The sequence below is a fragment of the Mus musculus genome, chromosome 6, assembly GCF_000001635.26.
Source record: "Mus musculus strain C57BL/6J chromosome 6, GRCm38.p6 C57BL/6J".
In the NCBI taxonomy this organism is placed as follows: Eukaryota; Metazoa; Chordata; class Mammalia; order Rodentia; family Muridae; genus Mus; species Mus musculus.
The window spans coordinates 100,154,836-100,182,433 of record NC_000072.6 but is presented as its reverse complement, the minus strand read 5'-3'; the positions used below and the strand labels follow the sequence as shown (position 1 = coordinate 100,182,433).

Below are 27,598 nucleotides of genomic sequence, written 5' to 3'. Positions count from 1 at the left end.
TCAAACCACGAGTCCAAATAAACCTTCTCTCTCTCTCTCTCTTTTTTAAACCTTCTCTCTCTTAAGTCACTTCTGTTAGGTGTTTTGTCACAGTGACAGGAGACCAACTACCTGCTGCAGTGATAATGACATAGGTCAAGGATGAACAGGGGTAGTCTTCCCACCTGCCTCCCACCCCATCTCCCCTCCATCCCATCACCCCTTTACTTCCTTCTCAGCTGTTTACTGACAATCTGGTATGTCCCTCAGGGCTCTTGAGTGCAGTGTAGGTGACCTCGTTCACTGAAGCAAAGACGCTTTGTGGTAAGGAGTAGGAAGGGTAGGCAGGGTGCTGAGAGCCCAGAGGAGGGTCCTGCCATGCAGACTGCTGGGGCTAGGAATGGACAGGGTGGGAAAGGAGTGCAGCGTTGGGGGAAGCCATCTGGATGAAGAAGGGAGGAAAAATGGTCCAGGAAGAGGTAACTTATTGTACAAAGGCACAGAGACAGAAGGGCTGAGATTCCTGCACACTTACCTACACTGTGGACCCATAGCCGTTCCTTCTTGTAGGAGTCTGCCTGGGGAATCCCAAAGAGCTGAGTGGGAAGGACAAGTAGATCAGATGACCGAAGGGTCTGACAAGTTATTCGGGGAGGTTGGATGTCACTGGGGAATCCCTGGGAAGCCTTTGAGCAGTTAAGAGCCCCAGAGTTTGAGCGTTGGCTTAAGCTTTAGAATGATCATGTTGCCTTCATCGTTAGTAATGGAGTGAGGGAAAGAAGACTGGGAGGCGATGGGAAGGAAGGACAGTGGGAAGGCAAGGGCAAGCTGGCTGTGGCCTGCCAGGAGGAACTGGTAAGTGAAATGGGGACATGGATAGAAGTCAAAGCCATCAAGGCTAATGACTGGGGAGAAAGAAAAGCCAGCTTTGCAGTGAGCAACTGCACAGGTTGGTAGGAGCGGGGAGAAGAAAGATGGGATGTCTGGGTTTGATGAAGTGCCCGGGATCTGAGTGGAATCTCACAACGGTAGTTTGGTAGTGTGACAAGCTGAAGCTGCAGGTCTAGAAAGGGAGCTACTGGAGAGCTGCCTATGAAGTGAGGGAATACGAGGGCCGAAGAGCCATTCAGTTCTGAACAGAGTCCTTGTCTCTTGCACTTGTCTGTGGTGGTGAGAATTTCAGACATTCCAGTCCCCACTGGGATGCCATTTTCCTGTCCGTAAAGGATTGAGCTTCCTTCTCTGATTCAGAGTTCTCAATTAGACTTTCAGCATGGGCTGGGTGGGGCAGTGACAGACAGTTGCACCTCTTCAAGCACAGTAGTCCCGCTGTGATCTGTTTTGTCCTTTGTCCTTCCCATATGCTTCGAGTTAAAGCAAGGGACCTATGACTCAAAAGTGTGCTGAGGGGTGACTTCTGACCTTCTTGCTCCCTGCTCTGGCAGGAGGAAGGGACACGCCCTGTTGAGAAATTCCCAATGCCAGGAGCAACTTTCCAGCAGTTAGAGGAAATCAATGCAGACCCAGTAGCTAGGAAATCTTCTCAGCCACTGTACTCAGGAGGTCCTGAATGTTATCACCTTCTCTAATCCCCTGAGGGAGGACAAAGGACATTCACCTCTAACTGCACTTGGACTTGGTGAGAAGCTTGCTTGGGGTTGCATGGAAGACTTTTCTGGGTCTTGGTGAGGATCAAGGGCTGTGGTTGATTGGCAATGTCTCCTGTGGGCTGCAGAGAGGTGATAGCTGTGCACACTTCAAATTTTCTAGATTTAATCCAGTCTTTGGGGGAGGAGTTGTTTTGTTTCTCCATTTGTTTGTGACTATCTCTGACTGACTCTGTGTAGGCCTGGCTGTTCTGGAACTTGCTCTGTAGATCACACTGGCCTTGAACTCACAGAAATCTAACCACCTCTTTCCTCACCACTGCCTGGCTCAATCTTTTTCTTAAGAACAACACAAACTCATCTCTTCTTCCCGGTCCCCATAGGCTCTAGTGTGCTTTGTCTTCTCTTCCTTTTGTTGCTGAGAACTTCAAAGGTCCCTCCTGGCCTACTTCCCAGTAGGCTGGTCACTTTAGGAAATGAATAGGCTGTACTCTGAAAGAAGCCAGATCGCTCAGTAAGTTCTAATCTTCCAGAATTAGAAGGTTAGTCATGGCGATCAGAACCAGGGAAGTGGTAGGTTTTTGCTGAGACCCCAGAACGGGGACCTTGCTTCTCTGGGTCTCCAAGACTATATACCAAACAGGCAGTGATTGGGAGTTCTGAACCCACCTGCTGCATTGTGGGTTGTAGAGCCCAGTGGTACCAAGGAGATTGAAGGGAGACAAAGAACGGCAAGCCACTTCTTCCTAGGGAAGGAACTCCTCTGATGTCATCTCCACACAAAGATGCCCATCACAGGACAAAAGCTGGTGTCCCATGGAACAGTGGAAAAAGAAAAACTCAGAAACAGAGTATAGGTATAGGCTTTAGTCATAGGCATCTGTCCTACAGAGTGGACCAGGGGTGATGGTGAGGGATGAGGGGATGCCAACCAGGTGGCCTGGATCATGGGCAGCTCCAAGGTTTCTTCTACAGTGGATCCAGGCCAGGGAATGGCCTGCGTGTGGGCTCAGGTAGCTGTTTTCACTAACCTAACTGGGAAGGGCTGAGTTTTCAGCAACCCAAGCTAGGACTACATGGTGATTGTTAGTAGGGGCCACTCACTCCTTTGACAGATGGGTGATGGGAGACCTGGCACAGGAGCGCTGCAGGGTCCAGATGGCACTCCTTTACCTTTGGAGCTCTGTTTCTTTTGGGGGCTGGGCTGGACACACCCTAACACCTGCTCCTTTGTCTTTGCTTATGAGTGTGCAAGAGCCACAACACCTAGATGTGGAGCTGTGTCTAGATCTGGAGATGTGACAGATGCCACCTGGACCAGGTGGCAGGATGCTTGGGAGCTGACTAGTTGAGCCTATCCCAGGGAGTTAGTGAGGATTAAACTAACATATGATATGATATTAATGATAGATAACTGTTACTTATAATTATTGGCTTGTCTACATGTGTGTATGGATTTTTTTTTTTTAATGCAGTATTAAGAACAGGGACCCAGAAGTTCTTGCAATTTTGGAAGTGTGGGGTCTGGAGATATTATATTTTTTCTGAGGTTCTTAAATTTGAGGTTGCATTAGCATTACTTAAAAAAGGCTTGTTAAAACATGGATTTGGGGTCTTCTCCCCAGAAATCTGAGTTTTCAGCAGGGCTGAGTACCTCTCACAAGCTTTCAGATCAGCAGCTCCAAGTGGCAGTAGCTTTGAACTTTGTCCTGTGCACACACTTGACCTCAACTATGAGACCTATTTCACTCTGGTCCACCGAGGCAAGAGCTGGCCTCATCTGTTGTAATCAGACCATAGCACTTGACAAGGAGGAACGGTGACCCTGCTCATGAGGATACTGATAACCGTCCTGCAGCCAGGGCTGGGAAAATATCTGTTGAAGTGAGGGCAGAAGCAGGCTTTTAGAGCATCTCTGTCAGGAGACTTCTGGCAGCAGCCTCAAGCCAGGAACCCTCTCTTCCAGCTGCTCAGAGTTCTGAGCAGGTGGTCCCTCTCCTTACCACAGCATCTGCCCTACAGCCCAGGGCTCCTCTGGCCTCTGGCCTTGCCTCAACAGTGCTCTTGGTGTGCATTTTTCTGTGTTGATAAATATTCTTACACAACACTGCTCGCTGGGCTGCATAGTTCTCCCTTGTATGGCTATAAGTGAGAGGACAATGTAAGCCAGGAGGACAGGAAGGGGGATTTAGTCCAAGGGGACAGAGTGCCTTGGTAACTGTAATGAGGGATGCAGGATGCTGAGACCATTCTGGAAAGATCTTTCCTATAATTTCTGCTCCGACATGCCTGGGAAAGATGTGTTCTTCCTTGGGCTGGATTATTTCTGTTATGTATAAGAAAAAGGGTTCTGTTTTGTTTTAAATTGTTTGTCAGGATCTTATGTCCACAAACTCAATATGTAGCCAAGGGTCACCTTGATCTTCTGATTCTCCTGCCTCTACCTCCGGAGCTCTGGCATCAAGGCATGTGCCACTACACCTGATTCATGTAGCCATGGAGATAGAACTCTGTGAGCATGCAAGGCAGGCACTGAGCTGAGTCCCCATCCTGTCCCTTGGGGTTTTGCGTTCTCTCCGTTCACATGGCTTACAATGCTCTCTCCGGTCTCTAGGCACAGATTTTGCCATGTTGCAGGCCTGGCTTCTTGGTCTCTAGTGGCCTGGGTTAATTGCCTTTCTTATTGCTGCCACAGACTATCCAAGGGAAGCCAAGTCCATGATGATGGGGAAGAAATGGCAGCCAGGTTGGTGAAGAGGATTGGGTTGTGGTAATGATCTTGGCAGATTAGACCAGGAATTGTATGTCAACTTCAAGGCCCACCATCAGAGTTCCATTCCATCTAACCAGACCACAGTCTCAAAGGTTCTGCAACCTCCCCAAACAGCACCATCCTAGAGTGTTCAAGTATAGAAACCTGTGGAAGACGCTTTACATGCAAACCATAACAAAGTCCCCTACAGGGACTCTGATTGGCCTCTCTAAGACTATGTGTTATGTCTGTACAACAAAAGAGAAGGACTTCACTCCAATTTGGCTGCCAGACACTAGGGTAGTGAGAAGCTGCTGTCAAAGTAGGCCTTGGTAACTCCCAGTGATCTTATCCTACATGCCTTCCATTTGTCCCTACATCTCTCCACTTAAATCTGATTTCACTTTCAAGCTCGTGAATCTATTTGGTTTCCTCGGACTTTTCTGGCCTCAGACCAGGGATTTGACCGACTTAACCCCATCTCTCATCCATTAGGGATAATAGCCCACGGCCCCATCACAGGTTTGTCTGCTGTCTCAGAACATTTAATCCTGACAGCGGGATTTCAGGGAGGTAGGTTTCACCCAACGAGGTTTATTGCGTACCAGCAAGTTCGTTCATGATCCGAAATGCAGCTGAAAAAATAAATATAATTAAAAAGCTAACTCAGGCCAGCACTCTCTGATACCATTTTACACGGGCGCATAATGAATGCTAAGCTCCATGCATCAGTGCCAAAAAGCAAAATAAATTCTTGGAGTCGATCTGTTTCCTGCCTGCAATACATTTGGTTGTTCCAAACAAATATATTTGTGAATACAACACAATTAGGAAGACTGAGGCAGTCAGAACATTGCCTGTCCAGAAAGACAGAACGTGGCTTCCATGCACCCTGCTGGCTGGAGCCAGGGTCTGAGTGTGTTGTGACCGAGTCAATTGTGGCTCTAGGCATCCTTGCATTCCCTGCCAAGACATGCTTTCTCATCTCTTCTACTAATTCAGAGTTCAGCCTACTGCTTTTCTTCCTTCTCTGCATTACTCATAGCCCTCAAGGCTCTTAAACTATAGGCTCGTTTGCATGCCCCTCCCCAAAGCTGGTAACAACCATAGACATGTATAGGCTTTAGAAAGAGGGCCTGTTGGATTGGGACTAGTGGCTCTGATAATAAGAGTGAATACACACACACACACACACACACACACACACACACACATACACACACATGCGCGCTCGCACAAACAGACACACATGTACACACACAAGCACATACACGCACACACAGACACACAAGCACACACACATGCACACACACATGCACACACACATGCGCACACACACCCCAAGCTTTTTGACATTGTGATTTTCTTTGCTGCTTGCAAAAAGTCCTGGGATAGTTCCCTTTTATAGACAAAACTGAGGCTCTGAAAAGGCTTACCTATAGCTAGGGGTTTATTGCTGAAAAGGGACCAAAGTAGCTCTTATAAAAGAAACATTTAATTGGCAGCATCCAGGCAGACATGGTGCTGGAGGGACCAAAAGTTCTACATCTTGATCCGAAGGCAGCAGAAGGGGACCGTGTTCCACAGTCGGTAGAGCTTGAGCATCGGAGCCCTCAAAGTCTGTCCCACAGTGGCGCACTTCCTCCAACAAGGCCACACCTCCTAATAGTGCCACTCCCTATGGACCAAGCATTCAAACACGTGAGTCTATGGTGGCCGTACCTATTCAAATCACCACACCCTCCCACCTCAGTTAATCTAAATTTGGAATCCCCTTACAGACATGCCTAGAGTGTGTTTCCATGTTGTGGTGGTTTGAATAAGCTTGGCCCATGGGAAATGACACTAATAGGAGGTGTAGCCTTGTTGGAGGAAGTGTATCCACGTATAAACACGCTTTTAGGTCCTATGCTCAGGCTCTGCCCAGTGTGGAAGAAATCCTTTTCCTAGCTGCCCATGAGACAGTCTCCTTCTGGCTGCCTTCAGATCAAGATGTAGAACTCTTGGCTCCTCCAACAACAAATGTGCCTGCACACTGTCGTGCTTCCCACTATGATGATAATGGACTGAACCTGTAAGCCAGCCACAATTAAATGTTGTCTTTTATCAGAGTTGCCTCGGTCATGGTGTCTCTTCACAGCAGTAAAACCCTAAGACACATGGTGATTCTAAGTCCCTTTACATTGACAAGGCTAACTATCACAGTGTCCTTCCTCAGCATGTGGTAGAGGCGTGAGATGCAAAAGTTACCTAGGGCTTATCAGGGTTCTTTCAGAATCGGGTGAGTCTTCAGCTTCACAAGTCTAGAGATGATCAGAAAAATGGGAGGTCACATACAGCAAACATTATCAAAATGGGAAATGGGCCAGAAGAAGGTGGCTTGGCCATGAGCATCTGCCAATATAGACAGTGCATCTGGGACAGGTGCTAGACATAAAGGCCCCTTTGATGATCGCTGACCCAAGCTGAGTAGTGCCCGACTTTAAGAGTGATGGGGTGAGGGTGGTAGGGTGGTTGGGGTGCAGTGAGTCCATCTACCTCCTGTTAACCAAGCCCAAACAGAATGGGGGTGGAAGAGGCTTGTAAACCTCAGGGACTCCTTAGCAGAATCAACAGCACCAAGTTTGAGGTGCTGTGGAGAGCACGGGTTGTTTGTGTCAGACACATGGGCTCCCCAGCAACAGGCCCCACTGATCATTTGGTAATGTCACAACACTGTTGAGTGTCTTGAGAGTCCACATAGAGAGCACCTGGCCTACCGGTGCTAGTAAAAATGGAAACTAACCCAGGGGAGGTACTGCTACCCAAGGCACACCTGGACCTCAGGGCCCTGGGGTTGGCCTGGGGCATATCTTCTCTGTACAGCAGAGGCTGTGTGTTCTGGCTGGGCATTTCAGGATCCACAGGACCTTTGAACACCTTGATGCCCAGACATCTATTCATCTATGTTCAAATCTATTCTGTCAACGTGTGTCTCTGGGGAGATCAGGGACCCGGGATATTTCAAAGCTCCCCAGACAGCTCATCTGAGTGGAGACAGAGTGCCTCATACCCTTCGTCTTTTGAGTCAGCCACTGTAAGAAGGCTCCATTTGCAGTGTTTCTGGGTGTGTGGCAGCAGTCCATGGACCATGAGGGTTCCCCTCTCTATTTCCACTCATAGCTCTGATGCTGAGACCCCAGAGCTTCTTAGACTATCATGTCTTATTTTATGCCACAAGAAAGAATGGATTTTGGATTGGGAATGTAGCTTAGTTAGTAGACTGCCCACCTAGCCTCCTGAAGCCCTGGGTTCAGGCCCCAGAAATGGGATGTGATGGTGTAGGTTGTAATCACAGTGCCCAGGAAATGGAGGCAGGAAGATTAAAAGTTTAAAATCATCCTGGCTAAAGAGAAAGTTGAAGTCCAGCTTGGGCTACATGAAACCCTGGCTCAAAACCAAAGCAAAACAAAACCCTAACAACAGTAAGAGAGTTTTGAACTATAGTTGTCAAGATATTAGAAAGAAAGGCCACATACTTTGTGACAGCATTGGATATTATTAAGATCTAGCAGTGAGTCCGATAGCTCTTGGTGTTGGCAGGGGTGATGGGCAGGCAAGATATATGTGGCCCCTATAGAAAAACATAAGTGATTTCCGTTAGGGACAGAGTTGCAAGTGCTGCCAAGCTCCCCTGTGCTGTGTTGTTTGTTCTTAGGAACATGCTGAGGTTGGGCCAGAGGTTAGTGGAAATGATTGGGGCAAAGTTTTTTTTTCTGCTGAACTGTGCCTCCAGAGTCTACCCAGAGACTCTTTGGGTTCTGTGACCTCAGACTACAGACTGTTGGGTGGAGGATAGGGACTGTGAACAAGGAATAGCCTCGATGCTGCGGAAGAAGTCAGAACTCCACCTGTGTTCTTTCTTCATCACAAGACTTTGCCTGGGTCCCGATGGCTGAGACCCCATGAAAATGTCCTAGGGCTTGGTGTCTACAGAGAAGGGACCTACACTCAGAGGGTAGTGCGGCAAGATCTCTTGGCTGTGTGGCATAACCTCTTGGTATCTCTCTTAGTTTATAAACATGTCCTAGGCTGAGGGCATGGCTCAGTTGGTAAAGGCTTTGTTGCCCAAGCTTGAGGATCTGCGTTTGATCTGCAGCACCCGTGTAAAAAGCTGGGTGCAGCAGTCTGCATCTGTAATCCCAGCACTGGTGAGCCGAACACAGGTGGGTTGCTGGAGCTCACTGGCTGGCCATCCTTGCGGAGTTGATGAGCTCCAGGGTCAACGCAAGGCCTTAAAGAATACGGTAGCAGAGCTGGAGAGATGGTTCAGCAGTGAAGAGCATTGGCTGCTCTTCCAAAAGACTTGGGTTTGGTTCCCAGCCCCAACATGGCTGCTCCAGGCTATCTGATGCTGTCTTCTGGCCTCCTCTGGTACTACATGCATGTGGTGCATGGATGTATACAAAGATAACCACATCCATACACATAACATAAAAATAAATAGGAACCTTTTAAAATAATAAGCTGGAGCTCACTAGAGGAAGCCATGTGATGTCAACACACACATGAGCATATACACACATACCTACATATACATACATACACACCTATGCACACACGTACTAGGTAAAGGGGGAAAAATGGTCTCCCATTGTTCACCTCAAGGGTTTCTGTGATAATGGATAACAGATACCTAGCATGGTGACAGTGAACTTGCTAATTATGCCTGCTGCCTTTTGAACCTTATACAGGCCTCAGTTTTCACAGCAATAAAATAGACTAATGGCCCCTTGAGCTGTGCTGTGCTGTGCTGTGCTGTGCTGTGCTGTGCTGTGCTGTGCTGTGCTGTGCTGTGGGATTCAGAGTCTGAATAATAACTATGTCCTTTATGGGCCTGGTCAGAGAGTTATAAGCACTGACCATCATCTGAGGCCTCTGGCATCCTGGGGACTCCAAACACAGCGGCTTTGGACCCTGCTTCTTCAGCTGGATCCCCTCATTGGCTTTCCTGGCTGGACTGTGCAGTCATCTTAGGATGACTTCTCAGATAGCCTGGTGTGTTCCTGCAGGGAGGGCCCTGGCCAGGTGTGTGTGGCCGGGTGGGGAGGACATAAGTGGGAATCTGAGGAGGGGGTGTAAAGCTACTTCAGTGGGGCCCCTCAGTGGGACTGGGCTCTTGGGATCCTGCTTGGGACTTTGGCCTCTCCTGACTCCTGATTCTGACCCCAGTATGACCATGGGACATCTGAAGTACTGGCTAGACCAGACCTTTGCAGGCCAGGACTTGAGCTCAGAAGAGAAGTTAGCTGGGACATTAGTGACACATCAGGTTGACAGTGTCACCCTTAGTCCTGTGTCTACCATCTGTCTCTGTCTTTCTGTCTGTCTCAGAGGATGGACCTGTGCCTTGCTTTCATCCCTCTCTCCCAGTCTCTTGTCTGCACACCTCCTACCTGGGTATTTAGTGACTTCTTCCCTAGTTCCCTCTTCTCTCCTCACGTCTGTCCCTTCTCTCTGCCAAGCTGTCACCATCTTCCTCGTGTTCTGTTCCCGTCTTTGTCTTCTCTAGTCTATATCTGTATTCCCTCCCCAAGTCTCCCTACCCCCTCCTCACCCCGCACCTGGTTGGCACAGCTCTTTGGTTACAGTGAATCCTGGAGTCTCCATCCCATCGCTAGGAGATATCTCCTCGAAGGAGCAGGTGGATCAGAGTCTGTAGTGCACGTGTGACTTCTGAGTGTCTGTCTAGATTACTTTAACAACAGTGTCTAGTCTGATGCCGGCATTCAGTAAACCCTTAGATCATGCACGGGGAATTGAGGTCTAGGGATGTGGTTCAGTTGGTAGCCTGCTTGCCTGGCATGAATGAAGTCCGGTACCACACACGTGCAGCTTGGTGGTGCACACCTGTAACCCTAGCACTCAGGAGGTAAAAACAGAAAGATCACAGATTCAAGGTCAACTTCAGCTACACCAGGAGTCTGCAGCTAGCCTGGACTATAAGATAGTGTCTTAAAACAAAACAAAATAAAAACAACAGCAGCAAAACAACCACTCCCCCCCAAACCAAGCCAACCAACCAAACAAAGCAAAACAACAAAAACCCAACCAAATAAAACCAAACCAAACCAAAGAGGCAATCAAAAGAGAAAAAGCACAAATTACTTTCTATCAGGTGAGATTAACTCAAATTAACTCATCCCCTTTGGCAATTGGTATCTGTGTAGAACGGATATTAAAGTGCATGTCCCCTCGAATGCAGGAACCACACGTTGTTCTTTGGACTTTATTTGGCTCTGTAATTATAATCCTCCCACAGTCATTACCACCTGCTCCCTCAGAACTTCTCGAATATTTCATATTCCAGAATGTGCCATTGCAGTTAGTTCCTCAATTTTTTTCTTGGACACCCCAGTTTCTCCAGGGAGCCTGGCTCTCTTCACCAGGCTGGGCAATAAATAGATCTTAGCCGTAAGCCAGGTCCCAATCCTTTCTTCCCTCTTGCCCTTCTCCTCACAGCTTTCTTGTGGGAGGGGGACACTTCCTTCCCTGTCTCTGAGATGCTCCCCAAACCTGTCCTTTAAGCCCTAGGACTTCCGAGGTTTGCTGGGAAGTGCTCTACTGCTCCACTCCATCTCTAGCTTTAGGCAGGAAAAAGTTGATTCCGTGGGAGACTGAAAAGACCACACAAAATGCAGGCGGAGAAGGGCCACCTGGGAAGCCACTCCCAGGCAGGAGTTGGCAGGGCCTGGCTGCAGCAGAAAGCGGCACAATCTTTTCCTGCCCTTTAACTTCCACGTTTGAGGTTTGGTTCTTAGCCAAGATGAGCCCCAGGCAGAGAAACGCTACCTGTTGAGACCCGTGGCTGTGCCTGATCTCGCCCCCTGCAAAGGGTGAGATGAATTAAGGAGGCTCGTGTAGGTGTGCTGCTTGCATTCTGTTGCAGAGCGGGACTCAGAGTTCCCATTCAAGCCCAGTTGCGATGAGATTCCCTTCTGGGCTGGCTGGTACTTCCTTGGGTTTCCTAACAGGCCTTTGTGGGTTGGCTTGAATGTCTGCCATGCCAGGGAGGCCGAGCATTCCTCCTGCGTGTGGCTGCCTTGCCTAGCGGGGCTGGGAGGAGGAAGTCTGTTGGCAGCGTCCCTTTGTGAGGGCGGAAAGCCTATGGAAACGGCTGCTCTCAATCGGAGCATCTACCCCGGAGCCTCCGCAGCCCGCAGAGGAGGGCTGAGATAAAGCCTCCCCGTGCAGCAGGAGGCAATTAGGAACCGCTGCTTTTACCAAAGCTGGTATAGTTGCCTGTGGCGTGAGAGATAGGGAGCCGAGGGTAAGGTGGTAATGTGCAGGGGCAGAGAGCAATGGTTTGGCAAGGACAACAGACAGAAAAGACTCTCTGACTGTGGCTTAGAAGTCTCCAGAGCTTCATGTAGCGTCGTGCGATGTCTTAGGGTTCAGGACTATTAGGCATGACCATGTGGACAGAGATAACAAACGTTACTGTTTGTGCAGTTGCTAAGTCCCTTCCGTGTATTATTACAGTTAATCTTCATGATAGGTGTGTATGGAGGTCTGTCCCAATTCCCAGTGTTCAGATGAGGAAACAGAGACTTGCAAGGGGTCAGGGAAGAGCCAAGGCTTTCCAGTAGATGTGGAATTTGAAAATGGTCCCTTGAGCCAATATGATCAATGTCATTAGGTTGTAGCCCAAGGCTGGCTTTGAACTCACTATGAAGGGACCCACACACATGGGGGTGCTCCTTCCTGAAGCCTAGATTAGGCACAAACCACACTCATTTTATAAAGTGGGGAAAAAAAGTAAAGGGGCTGATCTCTGACTCAGGCAGAAAACGGCAGCAAATGACCTTGCATGCATGATCTTTTGAGAGGAAAAAGGTGAGATCTGTGTTAGAATGGGGTAGGACATCGTGGTGTGTCTTGATTAGGTATTTTAATTGGGGCAGCCAAAAGGGGCTTTTAATTGCTGGATTTCAATACTTTGATAGCTAAACCTTGGTAGTCAGTCTCATGAATGAGTCTGGCAGAGGAAAATGTCCAAATAAGGGAATAGCCCTTGTTGGCTAGCTTTAGGGATGCAATCTATGGTTTACAAGGGAGAAGAGAGGGGGAAGGGCAAGGCTTGCCAATGCCATGTTTGCCATGCTCAGACCTGTGAGAGCCCTTCACTCTAAGTAGCAGAGAGTGACCTAGAACATCTGATCCTCCTGCCTCCAACCTCTGAATGCTAAGATTACAGATGCACACCACCACACCCAGTCACGTGATTCTGAGGACTGAACCCAGGGATTTGTGCATGATAAACATTTTACCACTGAGCTTCACCTCCACTTGTGTGATGTCCTTATTAGTGGGAACATCTAGACATAAGCAGTCTTGAATAGAGTTGATGACAGGTAGAGTCGTATCCCTACAAGCCAAGGATTATAATGGGCGCCGAACCGCAGCAGAGCTGGAGTAAGGTAGACTCTGGTTGGTGCAGGCAGAAGGATCCAGGTCTTGCCAAATGGCCTCTGGTTCAGCAAAGCAGCTTCTGCCATAGGAAGCTTTCTGTTCTGAGTTCCAGCAGTCCTAGAGTGTGAGGAAGTAGCCTGGAGTGGCAGGTGTTGTCAGCTCTGCTTCAATTCTTAGGCTGCCCTGCTTGCTGTACACAGCGTGGCTTTTGCTGCTATCCTGGGGTCTTTGTGCTTTCAGATTATTTGAACACAGAAGTGAGCCCAGTTTTGATAGAGTAGGCTGCAGTGAGCACCAAGATGAACATCCTGGGGTTGGAGAAGTGGTGCGGTGGCTGTGAGCTTTTACGGCTCTTTCAGAAGACCTTCGTCTGGCTTCCAGCATCCTCATTGAGCACTTACAATTGCCTTTAACTCTAGCCTAGGGGATCTGATACCCTTTTCTGGTCACCAAGGGCAACAGTACTTATGTTCACCCCCCCCCCCCACCTACACACAATTAAAAATAAAAATAATTTTTTTTTAGATTTATTTATTGGTTATATGTAAGTACACTGTAGCTGTCTTCAGACACTCCAGAAGATCTCATTATGGATGGTTGTGAGCCACCATGTGGTTGCTGGGATTTGAACTCCGAACCTTCGGAAGAGCAGTCGGGTGCTCTTACCCATTGAGCCATCTCGCCAGCCCCAACAATTTTTTAAAGAATGAACAAATGTCTCCGAAAGCTGCCCTCAGCCAGTGGGAATGAGACTTTGTGGGTGATTTCCCAGGTCCTTGTCCTTCAGGCTTCAGCCCCATGTGCCACAGTGACAACCCATTAATTATGGACTGGCTATTAACCTCCTGTCGTTCCATTTCCCTCTTGACTCAGCCTGGTATCACCTGCTATGTATCAACAATGCTAATCTAAGGTCCAGTCTCCAGCTTGACTATGGAGGAGACCCAAGAGAAAGAGGGGCGTGGGATGGTTCTTAGTCAAACTCACCAACCTTATAATTTAAGACCAAATGCCAGCATCTTTGAGCAAAATGGACCCGTAGGGAAACCTCAAACAGAGGGTCGTTTGGAAGATTAGGAAGACATCAAGTACAGATCCAGAGCTGAGGACATAGCTTGGTTGATTAAAATGCCTGCCACACATATGAGGGTCTTGAGTTTATATCCACAGCACGATGGAAAAGCCAGGTGTGGCAGCTCACATCTGTGAGCCCCAGTGCTGGGGACATTCAGGTAGGGGACAGAGGCAGGAGGGTCCTTAGACCTCCTGGTGAGCCAGCCTAGCTGATTTGGTGAGCTCTAGGTTAAGGGAGAGACCATGTCTCACAAACAAAGCTGAGGAATGATTGAGGAAGACACTTACTGCTGAGCTCTGGCTTCTACACACACACACACACACACACACACACACACACACACACACAGCTTGATAGTGAAGGCTGCACTGTCCTGCTGGGGGGCCACTTGAGGCAGGGTTCATGGAAGCTGGAAGCTGGACTCTTAAAAGACAACACAGATCAGGGTGGTGGTAAGGAAAGGTTAGGCTATTCTTGGGAGTCCTTCAGCCCGCATTGAGCTGGCATGGCAGACAGAGAGACAGAAAAAAGGTCGAGTCTTCATGAGGTGTGTGGGGGAGGGGGAGCAGCTGATGCCATGCTCAGGCTGAACTCAGTGTCTAAACCAAGACCAGGATTATGTGGAACAGACACATTGGGTAGTCCATTACCAAGCTACAGAACGAGACAATCCTCCATCTTGAACTTAATTTAGTTTGGTCATCTGTGGATTGCTGTAGCTCAGGAATTCTCTCCTTGCAGGAGGACTAGCTGAACTCATTGAGTGGGCTTTGGTTATTCCAGCCGATGACAGGGAACTATGACAGTCCCTGTCATCCCTGCCATATGTGGCTGCCTGTGTTGCTTCTGAGTGACCCATCTATCCCTTCAGGGGTTCTATGAGCAAGCTGATCCCTGACATATCCCTTTAGGGGTTCTATGAGCAAGCTGATCCCTGACATTCTTTTCTGCTTAAGCAAGCCTGAATTTCTGCTGTCTGTCTTGCGAGCCTGTCTGAGGAAGGCTTCAGTGATTTATGGGTCTCCGCAATCAGCAGTGATTATTCAGCACTTGCTGTGCAGCTGGTCACACCCACAGCCACATTCTGTGGGCACCCGAGGCCAGCTCTGGACATCTGACTCCAAAGCTGAGATTTTCACCTTCCCTAAGACATGTCAAGTCTTCGATGTCCCCATGACGGTGGTGGTGGATGACAGCTGCTGCTTTAGTTTTTGAGACAAGGTCTATGCATTTCAGACTAAGTATGGTGTTAAACATCTGGTCTTCCTGCCTCTATATCTTATATACTGGGATTAGAGGCACAAGCCACTACTCTGCAGTGTGTATACAGGGTTGGAAACAGAACCTAGGGCACTGGGTATGCTAGGCAAACATCTATTAGCTGATCTATATCCCCAACCCATGCAATTGTATTTTATGTAAAAGTGTCTCGATGAAAGCTCCCCTCTGTTCTTCCCACTCCCCTCTGTTCTTCCCCCTCTTCCCTAATGATGGATATCTCCAGATAAAGGAGAAACATGACCAGGTTCTCAGCTCAGTGTATTGTATGCAAGGAAGGGACAGGGAAGCTGGGAAGCAAGTCTTCATTTTCCCCACATTTCTCTGTGTACAGACTATATCAAAGCAGGTTGTGCTCTGGTTGGGACTCTCCCCCGCAGAGCGCACCCACAACAGGCACTTCTTCTATGCTGTGAGCTCCTTCTGAGGATGGCAGAACAATAACCACACTGAAGAAGATGCCTGCTTCTAATACCCTAGCAAGGCCCTCCAAAGCTTGCAAAGGACCCAGAACAAGAAACACTGATCTAATAATATATGCTGAATGTTTACTGTTTGCCAGACCTCATGCCCAAGTGCTTTCTCCCATTAGTGCAGATCAGATGTTATTGTTGAGGTTCAAGTGCTAAGGAGAGCATGTGTCAGGGCCTCATAGTAGAGTTGGCCCCATAGAATCATGTCTGAGGGGTCAGGCTGGGAGCATAAGCCCAGTGTCTTGCTCTTAAGCAGGCTTCTGAGAGAGTTCCCAGGACGGCCTACCTCAAATCTCACACTGATTTTAACTCTGTCTCAAGTGTTACATGAGGGAACATGTGCCTACGGTGAGTCAATATGGAAGCTCTTAGTCCATGATGGAGCCAGGGAAACCGTCTACAACTCACTGCTGCCTCCCCTACCTCCATCCCTGGAGAGAAGAGGGAAGGATGGGTGTCTGAGGGACTGATAACTGAACAGAGCTGGTCCTGGCTCCAGCTCCTCTGAGCTACCCTTGGCTTGCCTTGGACCTGCCCTCCTACCTGGATGGGACTCTTCCTGGTGGTGTATAACTTGGCCCCAGACTGGTTGGGTTCTAGGTTGATTCTGCACCTCTAGTAAGTCTTAGTCAGAGGCTGAGACACACCCTCATTCTCTTTTAATTACTAAGGACATAAGTGACTGCTTGGGAATACATCACTCAGAGTACATGGTGGCAAAGATTGAATATTAGAGGAAGTCTTTTAATTAATTTTTAATGTGTTCTTTAGAACAATTCTTCATACCTAACCACATGCTGAAACAGAGTACTTAAAAGAAAAATTAACGTTTGAGGTCTCAGGGGTTGGTTGGTCCAGATAACCTTATTTTCGTTACCTCTGAGCTCCATATCAGATGGTACCCCACTTGTGGCTTGGAAGTGAGATGGCAAGGGTGTTTCATCTGGGGACAGCTCCCATGTGTATGTGGTTGTTCTGGTGTACGCATTTATTCCTTGGAGTTCCAGCTTGGGTGGTAAAGCATTTGCTCACCCTACCTAAAAAGCATTGCTCCCCTTCCCCTTTCCTAGCAGACATCAATAGATGCTCACAGCACCTTTCCCACACCGACTCCACACGTCTTTCCAAGATGTTATCAATATAACTTTCCAGGCAACCCACCCTCAAAGCTACCTCATGGGATTAAAAATGGCTTTGAGATGAATCATGCTTTTCCTTCTTTAGAAGGCAAATTTAGATCACACACATGCATATGCACTCTGTGTGTTAGGGTTCCTTAAAGGAACGTAACCGATAGAATGAATGAATGGAATATTTATTATACCCCCCAAATTTCTAGAACATCTGCTGGGGAGCACTACTGCCTTAGGTTGGAAATAAGTATTAAGAGTTGTTTTAACCAAGGTGTAGTATCACACATCTGTAATCGCAGCACTCAGGAAGCTAAGGGAATTGGGGTTCGAGGTCAGCCTTGTCTTCCTAAGGAGGCCTTGTCTCAAACAAACAAAATGTTCTGAGTCTGAAAAATGTTGGTATCTGCTCCTGCTTCCCAGCCCCCTTCCCTCCCCCTCTACTCCACAAGAACTGGAGGATTTAAAAAGTATTGCTTTCAATTCATTCACAGTTTGATGGCTGGGAAAAGGGACAGAAGTGTTTACGAGGACAGCACTGAAGACCCCTTGTGCTAGCTGTCATCTGTAGGCCCAGCACTGATCATGGGCTCTCCCCACTCTCCCCTCTGCCACCTGCATCCTTCTTTTTTTTTTTTTTTTTTTTTAAATATTTATTTATTTATTATATGTAAGTACACTGTAGCTGTCTTCAGACACACCAGAAGAGGGAGTCAGATCTTGTTAGGGATGGTTGTGAGCCACCATGTGGTTGCTGGGATTTGAACTCTGGACCTTCAGAAGAGCAGTCGGGTGCTCTTACCCACTGAGCCATCTCACCAGCCCCCACCTGCATCCTTCTTAAGGCTTGTGGGATTCCTCATAGTATGGGCACTAAGTTTTGAAAGACAGGGAGTAGAAGATGTCTTTTTTTTTTTTTTTTAAGGTGAGCCCAGAGCTCTCAGTCATCATGTGTTCCATATTGTTTGAGCTAACAGAGGTACAGGCACAGCAAGGAAAGAGTGAAATAGACTCACTTCTCATTGGAAAGATAACCAAAAACCTTAATTGCACGGTTCCTTTGTGCTTCATTCTGAGATCAAGATAATTTTTAAAAATGCAAAGGGGGCAGACCTATATGAACACTCCTGTGTTGCAGTCGGTAGAACCAAGGCTCAGAGGTGCCTGTGTGACTTGCTCATAGCAGGTAGGTAGTTAACGAGCTGTCCACTTGAAACAGAGGGAGGTCATGGCAAGCTGTGACATTTCTTTGATTTTCTCAGCACTAGCATAGTGAGAGGCAGACCTCAAGGTCAGAGGGCACAGCTGGCACCAGGAGCCATCTTTGGAAGCTCAGCTTTGACATTTGCTGTCTGCTGCGTTTGCCTTGTCACTTCTGCTCATGGGTCTGTGCTGTCCTAGAGTCTCTTTCTGCTACTGATTCATTCACCACGTGGCTCCTGATCTTTACTGCAAGCCAGACTCTGTGCTGGGCTTCAGGACTACAGGGAGATGGTGATGGAGATGGCTCTGGTGTCAAGTCTCCAGGGAAGACAGTGAAGGTTGGCTGAGCTAAAGAAAGGCGATAGCTAGAAGAGCTATAGGAGGAGAATCCCACAGGAGGCTCTGGGCAGATGGGAGCTGATTTGCTACAGGGTTGGGACAGGTGTCCCTGAGGAAGCAACACTTCCCTGAGATCTAATGCGGAAGATGGATGTTGCAGGCAGACACCATACGCTGCAAGCAAAACCTCCCAGGAGCTCAGGACCAAGGTCACAGAGGAAGGAAGAGCCCCGTGGGGCAGGACCCAGCCCCAGAGGTCATTACCCTTCCAGTTTGTTCTTACCATGAGTCACTCTGAGAACAATGGCCAAGTATCACGTTTGGGAAAGATGGTTGAGCTGCCGCTTGAGAAGGGGTCGGAGGAGTTGGAATACACACAGGGGCCTTACTCTTACTGGGCAATGCAACCTTCCCGGTACTCTGTGTGGAGCTGCCCTACCCCAGTTCTGTGCTTGTTCATGTTCAGCGGGAAGCCATGCAGCTAGAATCCTGCTGCCCCCTCTAAGGCTTCTTCTAGGATGCTTCGGAGTCTAAGATGCAAGGTCAGGAGTAGGAGGAGCTGAGAGGTACCCCAGGGACAGATGCAACACGCTGCTCTCTTGCTGCCTCCAGAGAAGAGTGTTTCCTTAGGCGCAGGGCCCTAGCTCCCCCTCCTTTCCCTACAGTTCAGGCTCTGCCCAGCTGGCTTCTCTCTAGCCTCCTGTTGTGGGCAGGAAGGGAGGGGGCAGGGAAGCTGCCCTTCCTCCAGAGGGTACAACGGGGCTTGTCTGTTTCACTTCCCTGTGCATGGGCCGGAAGGGAGCTTCTGGCCACATGCTGCTGCCTAGGCTGCTGCCCTGTGATCTTGGTGCCGGGCAAGCCTTGTGAGTGGCCGGTCGCCAGCGTGTGAGGAATTACGAGGGCAGAAGGGAAAGCAGATGGCTATGTCCCCCTGGCGGAGGAGAGGTTTTGCAGTGTCTGGTGAGAGCCAGAGCAGGATGGGCTTGGTGGCCAGATGGGAACCTCAGCTCCAGCAGCTCCTGGCCAAGTGGCCTTGGCTAGATTGGCGCTGCTTGAGGCTTGTGCATCTGGGTGTGAGCTGGCTGCATTAGTCACTGCACAGGGTGCTAGAAATGCAGCATCTGCCTGGTCAGGCAGAGGGGTGCACTTTCAAAATGAGGGGAACCCTGGTTGGGGGGGCGGCAGACTGCACAGTGCACGGGATATTGGGGAGCATGTTTCTAAATGACCCTGTTGCCCATCCCTCTCAGACTCTCCTTGCAAGTCAGGGTGCTCTGAGCAGGTAGCAGGCCCGTAGGAAATGCAGGGAAGGGAATCTGGGCTCTGGCTGAATTCAGATGTCGCTCTCCCTTTTTACGTCTCCCTCTTCGCCCATGGCTTTCTCCCTACCTCTACCCCTTCTTCCCATCCTTCTAACCTATCCTTCCTCTACTTCTTACTGCCTCTGTGACCCACCCCAAGGTCCTGATGGAAAACATTCAATTTAGGGCTGGAGTAAAGGAACCTTATAAAGCAAATAGCGTGCTTCTGCATGCAGACGGGTAGAAGGGTTTGAAGGATATTAAGGGCCCCTTGCATTCTGGAGCATAGGCTGCAGGGCCGCCCCACCCCCACTTCAGAGCCCTACTCCCCCCAGCCCCCCCCCCTGCGCTTTTCTTCCTTCCCTCCCTCCCTGCTCTGTTCCCTTTTGACCTCAACCTCTCTCCTTTCCATCACTTTCTCCTCAGTCCCTGGGAAACCTGAGCCAGAGGTATAGGGGACCAAGGCAAGGGAGGGCTTTGCTGTGGGGTAGAGCTGGGAAGGTCAATCTAGGGAAACCAGGATGCTAGGGAACTTGGGGAAATAGCACAGGTGGCTTGGCTGCTCCTTGCATGTTCTATGAGTGAGCAGCTGTTGTGCCCAGAACCTGCTGGTCTGGAAGCTCTTGGAGACAGGTGAGCAGGGAGTTAAATGAGTTTTCTCTGTAGCGCAGTGATTCTGATTCCTATTCATTGTGAGGCACCTCCCCCTCCCCCAGCCTCACTGATAGCCTCAGGACATTTTTGTAAACTGGGGTGTTCATGGAGGTAACCTGTCTTGAAGGGTAGCTAGAGGGTTAAATGAATCTCCAAATGTCAAGAGCTCAGATTATGCCTAACACAGTGGTGGATACTGTGTGTTGGGCTCAGAGGTCTTAGATAGTGTGCTTAAGCGCTTGACCTTGTGCCCAGGGGTTTGAGGCAATAGAAATGAGGAGAAGTATGCCAGGCAACCAACACATAGTAGGAGCTGCAGAGAAACAGCACTCCCCTTTTCACACCCTTAGTCTGGTGACTTTTCAAAGCAGCCACAAGCCCCAGAGATGATCATCGAGCTTGCTTAAAGGGCCAGGGCCATGTATAGCGACAGCATTCAGTTACGTCTTTCTCGGCATGGCTGTAATGCACCAAGAGATGGCTATGGTGGGTTTGGGGAGAAATCGCTGTATCGGAGAGGGGAAAGGAACAAAGTCTTTCATTCCTACAGAACTAAAGGAAATGTTCCTAGCACTCTGGGGTCAAAGAGATGCCTTCTCTTTCCCCTCAGGCCTGCTCCACACTCTCCTCGTCCTGGTTGGAGGAACCCACTGCTGGACCTGCCATCACACTGGTAGCTGGTGTCAAGAGGGGCTTGCTGGTCTGCTGAGGACCGCTGATTGCTTGAGTGTGTATCCTCTCTGGGGCAAAAGAGCAAAGATTCTTCATTCATCTTAGAGATGCTGGGAAGGAAGTGGCGGGGTTGGGGAGCTGCTTCTGTGTGTTATTGTACTTTTGCCCAGCCTGCCTCCCTGTAGGAAGAGGTGGGCAGAATATCAGCTTCCAAAGAACCAAGGGATGAGAGATTGCTGGCTTGAAATTCTCTCTCTTGCCGGGCGCACGCCTTTAATCCCAGCACTCGGGAGGCAGAGGCAGATGGATTTCTGAGTTCGAGGCCAGCCTGGTCTACAAAGTGAGCTCAAGGACAGCCAGAGCTATAAAGAGAAACCCTGTCTCAAAAAACCAACCAACCAACCAAACAAACAAACAAAACAAACAAACAAAAAAAGAAATTCCCTCTCTGCTGGGTTCCCTCTTGGCTTCCGAGTTTGTCTGTTAAGAAAAAAAAAAAAAAAACTTGAACATAGTCAGAGAATGACCTCACATCCTTTGGATGCTGCCCTAGAATCCTGTAAGTGTCCTGCCTGATGGCATCTGAAGCTTTGGGCATGGGCTGCGTGCGCATGTTTTGTCAATAATGTTCTCTTGGAGCCCAGCCACACCCTTTCGTGTGCAGGGTGACTGGTACATCTGCCGTGGAGCTGAATGGTGGCAACAGGGACCATATGGCTCAGGAAGCAGACTGTGATTGACTGCTCCTCTGCCACACAGGCCTGCTGACCCCACACTGCGATCTGATTTACTGTTTACTTGGTGTTTGGGCCTGGGCTCGGGAACATGCCGTGCTAATTTTTGGAAGATTGATAACATGCAAATAATTTGGTCCTATCATCCACAAAGTGATTTCTGTCTAGTAATGACATCCTCAAAGAACGTGAGTTCATTGACCCGGAAGACATCCATCACAGCATCAAACCTCAGGACTCTTCCCTAGCACTGATTCTGCCAGTCGCCGTGTTTTATCTTTTCCTCCACGATCTTCGAATCCCACCCTGCTTGCTCCTACACTGATGGATTCAAGAAATCCTCCAATCACAGCCCTCAGAAGGCAGAGGCAGGAGGATCACTGAAAGTTTGAAGGCAGTCTGGTCTATAAAATCGAGTTCTAAAACAGCCCAGGATGTTTAGCCAGATCTGGTATTAAAAAGCAGAAACCAAACCAAACCAAACCAAACCAAACCAAACCAAACCAATGGAAACCTCAACGCACATTTTTGTTTTCATACAATTTATGCTCCTGTGTGTGTGTGTGTGTGTGTGTGTGTGTGTGTGTGAGAGAGAGAGAGAGAGAGAGAGAGAGAGAGAGAGAGATGCACATCCATCTGTGTGAATAGGAGTGCATGCTACTGTTTACACCTGGAAGTCACAGGACAACCTGGGTGTTGGTCCTTACCCTTAACCTGTTGACACAAGCTCTTCTTGTTTTTCTGCCGGGTTCCTCAGGCTAGTTGACCTTTGCACTTCTGAGGCCTCTCCCCTTTCCTCTTCCTATCTGCCCAGAGGAATGCTGGGATTTCACAATCGCTTGAGTGGGACGCCTGGATTTGATGTGGATTTGAACTAGGGACACAAACTCATGTTCTCACTCTTGCATAACAATTGCTATTATCCGCTGAATCACCTCCCTACTTTTGGAAAAGTATACTTTGACCCATATGTTGAAAATTGGGGTATGTGTGTGCAGTTGGAGGGTTAGCAGACAGTGCTGTGGGGACTCCCTTGGTGGTCCCAAAGCTGAACTCTAAGGATACGCAGTCAGGGTCTCTAATTTCTCTACCAACCTGAGCTGCTCTGTGCCTAAACCTACTTCCTGTTTTGTGACTTCAAATGTAAAATTCCTTAGTGTCAAGGAAGAAAAAGCAGTTTGTTGTAAAGGAAAACTGCTTGTCCCACAGCCTAGGAACTATGGGGAAGGAAGTTTCCTGGGAGGCATGGAGCAGGCAGGTCTGCTAGGCTCAGAGGGATACTGGGGTCTGTACATTCCTGGACGGAGGCTGTGACAGGCCCTTGGGCTGTCTGTGGCTGGCTGGAATGCTGTGTTTCCACACTCCTTCAGAGCAGAGAGAGGTCTCTGGAGACCAGGCTGGAATACCAACACTTCCCCCAGGCTTTAACAAGTCAGGGGGGAAAGTGCCTTTCCTTCCTAATTTTGTTTCTTAAACAAATCTAAGCAGTTACACAAAGAGTCTGTGGCCTCTGATTATTGGCAATTTCTCATGAGAACATTCCAGAAACCTGCGGGACTTTGTGTATGCCAGAGGACTGTGCAGAGCCCACTGAGGACTTGGAGAGCGGTGTCCAAGACTCTGGTGACTGCTTAGGGCAGAAATGGGGAAACAGAAAACAGTTTCCAGTTCACAGTGTTCTGTTTCCCCCATTAATCTGGGGTCTGATTCATCTGTTTTCAACTTTATCTTATTGCCACTAAGACTCCCTAGCAATAAGATACAGATCTCCTCCCTAGCGGCTCTGGGGATGGTATCTCTGGACTCAGTGTAGCCTCAGCCTACGCGGGCAGAGTCAGCGTGTATTCTACCCCACTCTTCTCTGGGGCTTCTTGAGACCAGGGCCTGTGTGAAGTGGATTAGAGGATCTGAGATTCAGAGCCGTGGTTGTTTGTATTTTCATGGGCTACATGGGCGAGACAGTCTGCTGTATCAGTTCTCTGGTCTTTTTTGATTAGCTTTCAGAAAAATAAGTTTTGTTGAAGTTATAAAATAGATAACCCTCCCATATGCACACCAAGACAGTGTCATGGTGTAACTCAGTCTCAGGCTGACCTCAGCATAATTAACCTGCTAAAAAGAATAAAATTATTAATAGTAGCAATTATTATTGTTTATTATAACACAGCATTACTGTTGTGTGTGTATAATGGGTGAGTGTGGGCTTACACAGGCTGGGGCTACTGTGGAGGGCAGAGGATAATTCCGTGGAGTCATTTCTCTCCACCTTTATGTAGTTCTGGGGATCAAAGATCATTTATTACCCGCTGACCGCCTCACCTGCCTCTAATCATTCAAAAAAAAAAAAAAAAAAGCGTGTAGCTCACTGAACCCTGTGCATCCATGACCTGAGAAATCATCAGCTCTCTCTGATTCTACGACATTTATGAGTCTTCCATTAAAGTTATCTTTCTCATCACCGAGACACAATGTCTACAAGAAGCAACCTGGGTGAGTTAGAGGTGCGTTTCGGCTGCTGGTTTTAGAGGAAGGCTGTGCTGTGTGACAGGAGAAACTTGTGGTGCGTTTTTGGTAGGCAAGGGCGCAGAGAGATTGTGTTGGTGCAGAGGTGAATCTCGCCCTATAGCCTACCTCCCAGGGAGTCTACGGCCACCTGAATTTTCACCCCACACTAGCCTGGTATGTGTGTGTGTGTGTGTGTGTGGGTCATTTCACATCAAACCCCAACAAATCCCAAAGTCAACTCCCGTTGTTTTTTTCTTGGTTTTTCGAGACAGGGTTTCTCTGTAGACCAGGCCAGCCCCGAACTCAGAACCGCCTGCCTCTGCCTCCCAAGTGCTGGGATTAAAGGCGTGCGCCACCACTGCCCAGCCGAGGTCAACTTCCATTAAGCAGCTACTCCTTCCCTTTACCTACCATCTGCAGACCCTGGTACCTGCTCATCTACTTTTTGTCTCTGAGGATTTATCAGTTCTCAGTATTTCATCGAAGTTCAATCATACAGTGTGTGACTTTTTGTGTCATCAGTGTGTGTGTGTGTGTGTGTGTGTGTGTGTGTCTGTGGCTGAGGATGAAACTCAGGGCATTGTACACAGAGGTGCTCTACCATTGAGCTACATCCCCAGCCCCAGAGACTATTCTGGGCCTCCATCCTTGTTGGATCAGTGCTCTGTTTCTGTACTCGGCTGTATGGATAGGCACCATCTGCTCGTCACTGTCATCTTGATGGGTGTTTGGGTTGTTTCCAAACACCAGCTCCTCTGGGCAGTGTGCCAGACAGGCCCTCTGGCTCCCAGCCTCGTTCCCTGGCCGCCTTGACACTTAATGCTCGTGCAGTGATGCACACATCCAAAAACCTCCCCTGGGTGTTTCTGGGCATCCCTAGGGTGTCTTACCTAACTGGTGCCGACTTCAGGCACTTGGCCACAGCTTCCCCTTCTGATGGCCTCTGTGGTCAGACAGCCCTTTGTCCTAGCCCCTGAGCTTGTCCTGCGATGGAGCTTCTGAGTGGAGGATTATGGGATAGGACCTGGTGATGGATACTCTGTCATCACATTTCTTTCCTCCTTATTCTGCAGGACTTCTCGCATGCCTTGGTGGCTTTTTCTCGAAAAGAATCTTCAGGTCTCAGAGGATGTAAGAAGGGTGCTTCCTTCTTACATTCCTGAATTCCCAGAACTTCTGGTTTTAGTTCTGAAATCGGTCTATCCAATCTACACTAGGACCAATGGTCATCCTAGAAACAAGCCTGCTTTAGAGATGTCCCTCACCCTGTAGAATCCAGTGTCTCACTTAACACACTCTTCCTCCCAGTTTAGATTTAGCTGGGTGAGCCTCAATCTTCTGTATGTTCCTCGGCTCCCAGTCCAGATCTTCTGTGTCTGTGCTTTGCTGCACCGTAAATCTCTGGAGGTAGAAATGTGGGCGGGGCCTGTGGATCTAGATTCTCCGTGTTTATGAATGAAGATGCACATATGTGTTTGTGTGTGGGGGCTGCAGGACAACCTCAAGTGTCCTTTCTCAGATACCACCCACCTTGTAGAAAAGTATTTATTTAATTGTATGTGCCGAGAGGGATGGGGCATGCGCAGGCCATGGTGTGTGTGTTTCCAGAGGACAGTCTATGGGAGTCGGTTCTCTTCTTCCACTGGGTCGGTCCTGTGGATTGAACTCAGTAAATTCAGTTCATCAGACTAGACAGCAGGTGCCATCACCCGCCGAGTCACACCTCACTGGGCCCACTCTGTAGAGACAAGGATAACTCGTTGGTCTGAAACTCAGAAATACACTAGGCTGGCTGGCTGGCCATGCAGTCCCAAGAATGAGCCTCTTCCCACCTCCTCAGTGGAGTCACAAGCCTGTGTTAGTGCTCTAGGCACCCCCTCCCTCTCCCCTCCCCTCTCCCCCCTCCCCCTCCTCCTCCCTCTCTCTCCAGGAACAAGGCCTTACTGTGTAGTCCTGGCTGGAACTCACTATGCAGACTGCGCTGGCCTCCAACTCACAGATATCTGCCTGCCTCTGCCTCCCGAGCTCTAGGATTCCAGGTGAGTACTATTATGCCTGGCAGCCACTAGATTCTTAGTAAACCAATGCTCCTTTTGGCTCAACCCAGCGTGTTCCCAGAGCGGCCTGCACCTCGACTCTTGATGCCTTTAGGGGCTTTGGGGGGACACAGCTCACTTTCCTTCTGTTGTCTCTTCCCTTAGGTTGAGCGCAGCTTCTGCCGCTCCAGCGCCCTTCCATCTGCATCTCAGCCTCGTGGGAGCCTGTAGACAGGGATCTGCACGTATTCATACCCGCGCGGCATCTCTCGGTTGCCTGAGCATTTTCCTCCCTCTCCCTTGCTCGTGGCAGACTTATTTATGACTTTGTTTTCCAGTCCTTTGTGCTCGTGCCAGCGGTTCTGAGGAAGGAGCAGAGAAAAGTGTGTGTTTTATCTACCAGGCCTCACAGGAAGTCCCATTTCCTCAACAAGTAAGACAGGCGTGCAGTCAGGCCAACTCGGGTTCCCGTCCTGGCGTGGCTTCTCCCAGATGAGTGACCTTGGGCACACAGAGAGACCAGATGGACCTCCGGGAGCCCGAACAAGCAGGCTTTTACCACGGCCCGGCATCTTAGCCTGTTTCCTTCGATGCCTTGTCTCCCCTCCTACTCTTCAGGGTCTGAGAGTCCGTTCAGCAGTGGAACGGAAGTGGATCCCCCCACAGCCTTAACTTGGTCATCTCTCCTGGGCTTCCTTCCCTCCCTGCCAGGGGCTGTTCAAGACCCCCATTTTCCTCAAGTGTCAGAATTCAGCTGGGAATGCCAGCTGTTGACACTCCTACTCTTACAGGGTTTTTCTTTACCCAGTTCAAAGGCATCTTCCCCCAGGAAGCCTTTCCTGAACTTGGCTTACACAGAAATCCCCTGCCCCCACCCTTCTGGCTCTGGGCAAGACCCTTGAGCTCAACTGTTAGGCTTACTAGGTGTTGCTCAACTCTTACCACTTAGAAGCTGGGCTCCACTGGGCAGGTTACTGCCATACTCTGAACCTCAGTTTCTTCATGAATGAAATGGGGCCTCAAAACAGCACCCACCAATTCTTCGTGAAGCTGTGTGTGTTTTTGTTTGTTTGTTTGTTTTTCTTTTGGTTTTTGAGACAGGGTTTCTCTGTATAGTCCTGGCTGTCCTGGAACTCACGCTGTACACCAGGCTGGCCTTGAACTCAGAAATCTGCCTGGCTCTGCTTCCCAAGTGCTGGGATTAAAGGCGTGCGCCACCACTGCCTGTCGTGAAGCTGTTTTATGGGAGAAACAACACATCTTTGGAACATACAGAGGTGTGTATGTGTTTGTATGTGTGCACACACATGTGTAGGGTACTCCGTAAAAGTTTTTGTTCCTTTTTTAAAAATAGACTTATTTTACTTTTATGTGTATGAATGCTTTGCCTATGTGGTGTATGTGCACTG

General features: G+C 49.0%; 1 long non-coding RNA gene across 3 annotated transcripts; it reads left to right on the top strand.

The window, feature by feature from the left end:
• Positions 1–701: 701 nt before the first annotated feature.
• Positions 702–27,300, top strand: Gm33448. Of its 3 annotated transcripts, none has more exons than XR_377918.3 (3): positions 702–834; positions 20,853–20,969; positions 26,355–27,300. It is a non-coding gene; the product is annotated as a predicted gene, 33448 (long non-coding RNA). The 3 variants fall into 3 exon arrangements; XR_377916.3 differs by lacking the exon at positions 702–834 and adding an exon at positions 1,460–1,618; XR_001785341.1 differs by lacking the exon at positions 702–834 and adding an exon at positions 19,110–19,247.
• The last annotated feature ends 298 nt before the right edge of the window (positions 27,301–27,598 follow it).